The 4,286-nt window shown below is 33.1% G+C and overlaps 1 long non-coding RNA gene and 1 pseudogene across 1 annotated transcript in view; both read left to right on the top strand.

Moving 5' to 3' along the window:
- The window catches only part of LOC137659497 (uncharacterized), a 1,900-nt gene extending 359 nt beyond the window's left edge, over nt 1-1,541 (top strand). The window contains exons 2-3 of the long non-coding RNA XR_011047554.1: nt 541-793; nt 1,182-1,541. This is a non-coding gene — a long non-coding RNA (uncharacterized lncRNA). The remainder of the gene's footprint in view (nt 1-540; nt 794-1,181) is intronic.
- Nucleotides 1,542-1,656: 115 nt separating this feature from the next.
- Nucleotides 1,657-2,747, top strand: LOC137659496 (piggyBac transposable element-derived protein 4-like; annotated as a pseudogene).
- The last annotated feature ends 1,539 nt before the right edge of the window (nt 2,748-4,286 follow it).

The following is a 4,286-nucleotide window of genomic DNA, read 5'->3' as shown; positions in this document are numbered from 1 at the left end:
TTCCAAATCAAAACTAAAAAATAAAAAATAAAAAATAAAAAAATCTAGGCATGCTATGAATAATCCAGGAGGGAGGGAGTCTCGTTGTCTAACTCTTTTCTCAATCGGAATACTTATATAATTTAATGATTGAAGCAATTCAAGTATACACACACACACACACACACACACATATATATATATATATATATATATATATATATATATATATATATATACATATATATCTTCAAGTGTTATAACATAAGATTCATTTACTTCTTGTCTTTCAAGTGTTTTCTTTACTGTTGATGTTCTGATAGAATAAACACTTTTTTCTCAGTCTATAAATGACACACAGACTAGCTTGTTATACTCTGTTAATTTTTCATTACCTGGTTAGTTACGCGCATATTGTCATTTCTTGAATACCGGCTTCTAAAGCCTTCTTGTTCTCTTCGTTGATTTAAGCCGAAATAAATTTTTATTTGCCATAATAAAATCTTTGTTAATATATTCATTTATTGGTGACAGTAATCTAGCTATGCTACAATTTTTCAGGTCTTTTGTGACATTTTTGCGAAATAATTATAAAAACTCTACCTCAAGACTGTGGAAAACCATGGTATAGAGGCTATAACACTATCCAACACTAGAGAACAATTAATTGATTTTGGAGTGTACTTCTCCTACCACGTTAACCAACCGCGTTTGGCAACTCAACTCTCTACCCCTGCCTTGTGATACCATTCATTCAACTGTCTCGCCAAGTCACCAGTCACCAGTGTCCGTTGGACTTTTGCAGAGAGGCAAGGTATGTAAAATAGTTAGAGAGTGTTCTGTAGAGTAGAACCTAAGATCTATGGTGCACAGTGATGCTGAATTGCAGACCACTATTTTTTTTTCTTCTTCTTCTTTACTGTGAATTGGAGCACCAATGTGCCATGCATTAGTTGGCTCACCTATATACCAGTTCTCTATCAACTAATGACATATCCTTGTTATGCTATTTGGTGTAGTTTTTATGATGCATATATGAGTTAATATCGATAGAATATCTTACATTTAATCAGGTTTGCATAAGAAAAGTATTATTTTTCTTCTTCTTTTTGAACACAAATGGACCAATATATTTTTTATGGAAGCCAATCAGATATTCCATGTGATGATTCAGATGATTCAGATTTTTTTTATCAATTCAGACGATCTACATGATGATCTCTCCGTGGAAAATAATGAGTCAAAAATAGCAGAAAGCCAGGATGAAAAAGTTGGAGGTGATTCCCGTTCAGGAAGAACTGGAAACAACAGCACCCAATCTGAATGGTGACCCGTATCTTCAAAACAATGCATGCATGCCTTTACTGGCAAGGAAGATGAGTGTCACTGTAAATAATTCAGATGATGAAAATGAAATGCTGTTGATGTGTATGCTCTCATTGTATCTGATGACATCATTGATATGATTGTTCAAGAAACTAATAGGTATGCACAACAGCAAATTGATTGAGTGAGAATATCACGTAGGTCAAGATTAGTGTCATGGAGACCTACTGACAAAAATAAAATAAAGCTATTTTCTGGCATTATCATTTACCTGGGATAGTTTTGAAGCCTGAAAGTACACTTTACTGGTCTAAAAGTATGCTGTATGATGATCCCTTTTTAGCAAAGCTTATGTCGAGCGAAATATTTGTGATTATTTATAGATTTCTACATTTTATGGACAACACAGCACATACAAATTCTCAAGACAAACGGTTCAAAGTCAGATCTCTAACTGACCTACTGGTTAACAGTTTTTAAGCGGTTTACAAACCTTGCTCCAAACTTGTTGATGAGAGCATGATGCCATTTAGAGGTAGTTTAAGCATCAAACAATACATCCAAGGAAAAGCTAGTAAATAGGGGATGAAGCTATACAAAGATTTCACACCGGAAGGATATACCCGTGTAGTAAACTTATGTAATGAAATGTTAGGTAGAGGATGCCCAATCTACACCCACGATTACTACAGCTCGGTAACCTTAGCGGAGTACTTTTTAGTTAAGAAGACTTACAATTGTGGAACTTTTAGACCATCAAGGAAATACTTGTGCAAAAAAGTAGTAAAAGGCCATTTTGAGAAAGGAGAAATGATGGCAGCAGAAAACAGAAGAGGTTTAAAGTTATACAAGTGTAAGCATAATAGAGATATCTTGACACTATCAACAGTGCCTGAGCAGGGCAATGACTTAGTTCTAAGTAGAAAGAAAAACAGAAGAGGAGATAATGCTGTTAAATCTGAAAGTGTCATTGAGTACGATAAAGTAATAAAAAAGTGTTGATGTTGCTGATCAGCTCAATTCCTACTCCTCACCACTTCGAAAATCAAGGAAGTGGTACAGGAAGTAGGGTCTTGAAGTGATTGCTAAAATAACAGTAACAAATGCTCTTATTCTATATAATAAATACTCTGCAGCAAAACAAGTATGTCTAAGAACCTTCACAGAGTTGGTAGTCCTCTCTCTTACTGAAGATATTCCTGAGATATTAGGGAAGAAGACCTCCGATTTATAGGGTACAAGAGAAGAACACACCCATAGGGAAGCAGATGGACAAACGAAACACTCAAGAAAGCGATGCAGAGGTTGTTATAAAAAAAAATTCACTCTCTGGGTGATAAAAGGTGGCTTCAAACAAGGCTAAGGGAGTTTCCACCTTTTGCAACGAATGTGAAGGTCAGCCACATCTTTGCATTCCGTATTTCAACGAAAAATATGACTAATGCTATTGGTGAAATACATGGCCATAAATTAAAGATAAGGATAATCCTATATTCCAGGCAATTAGCGATCAGAAACATTATTTTCTAACCTGTTATTAAAGCAAAATTTTGAATTATAAGGAATTTTTATATTTTACGTTATTTCCCAAGTAATACTTTCCTAAGCAGTTCAGTGAAATACACTGTTATAAATCAAGGACTAAGATAATATAATATCCCAAGTAATAGATAGTGATCTTTAGGATTATTTTTCCTTCTGTTATGGAAGCATACTTTTTATTTACACACAAACACACTGTTTGGTACATCTGTGGCCCGAATACCTCATTCCATAAACTTCCACAAACATGTTTGTAAAAGTTTATGGAGTGAAGTATTTGGGCCACATATGTACCAAAACACAACAGTGAAACATCAGGCCCGTATATTATCTGTTATTGTCATGAAAGAAATTTTTTTATTTATTTAGAACTTTTATTTAATTGTTCAACATTATTTGGATGTAAGATGTAAAATGTAAATAAAGTTATATATATATATATATATATATATATATATATATATATATATATATATATATATATATATATATATATATATATATATATATATATATATATATACACATATACATATATACACACAGACACACACACACACACACACACACACATATATATATATATATATATATATATATATATATATATATATATATATATATTAGTGGAGACCTGTACCTTAATTTTTTGCATAATGCTCATTACCTTCTCATTTTGAAATTATTACGCGGTACTATTACAACACATCTGCAATCATAAGGAAGATAAATTTACACAAAAACTGGTAAAGTACTCATGTTTCTGAAAGTTTTTCAAAAGGGCTATTCAGGCCATATATGTACAAATACACATCAAGTGAAACACTGGTGTCCCAATACGCGGTTAACATGCTAGAAGAGCTGCTTAGCATAGATAAAGAGTTTCTTCTACCCTTACCAAGAGAAAAATAGCTCCTGAACAATTACAGTTCAGTAGGTAGCCCGTTGAGCGAAAATGAATTGTTTGGTAACCTTTATGTTGTCAGGTGTAAGATGAATGAAGAGAATTTGGATAGAATGGGATACACTACTCGTTATATACGTAACCAAAGTAAAAATGAGCCGTAACCAAAGAGGGAGATCCAATGTAGCACTGTCTGACCAGTCAGAAAACCCAATAACTTTCTACTGGTAGTGTCTCATGGGGTGCCTGGTGCCTTTCCAACCAAGTACTTATAATGCTTTACTTTAGTTTTCCTACTGTTGATTCTAGTACGTGCTTAGGTGTTTCATTATTTTTAATGGAAAAATAAAATTGTATATTATATCCGTATTGTAAAACATTGTATAGAAATCGTCTGCCTTTTTTTTCACTCCATCTCTTACGATAATAAAATTTCAATTTGGATTATTCAATGCACAGATTGGTATGAGCTCTGTTCAAAGTATTATTTTTAAAAACTTGATGATTTTACTCTTCTTTAGTGTCTCCTTAGTTT

The sequence above is a fragment of the Palaemon carinicauda genome, chromosome 20 (assembly GCF_036898095.1).
Source record: "Palaemon carinicauda isolate YSFRI2023 chromosome 20, ASM3689809v2, whole genome shotgun sequence".
NCBI lineage: Eukaryota > Metazoa > Arthropoda > Malacostraca > Decapoda > Palaemonidae > Palaemon > Palaemon carinicauda.
This window is presented reverse-complemented; position numbering and strand designations above follow the sequence as displayed.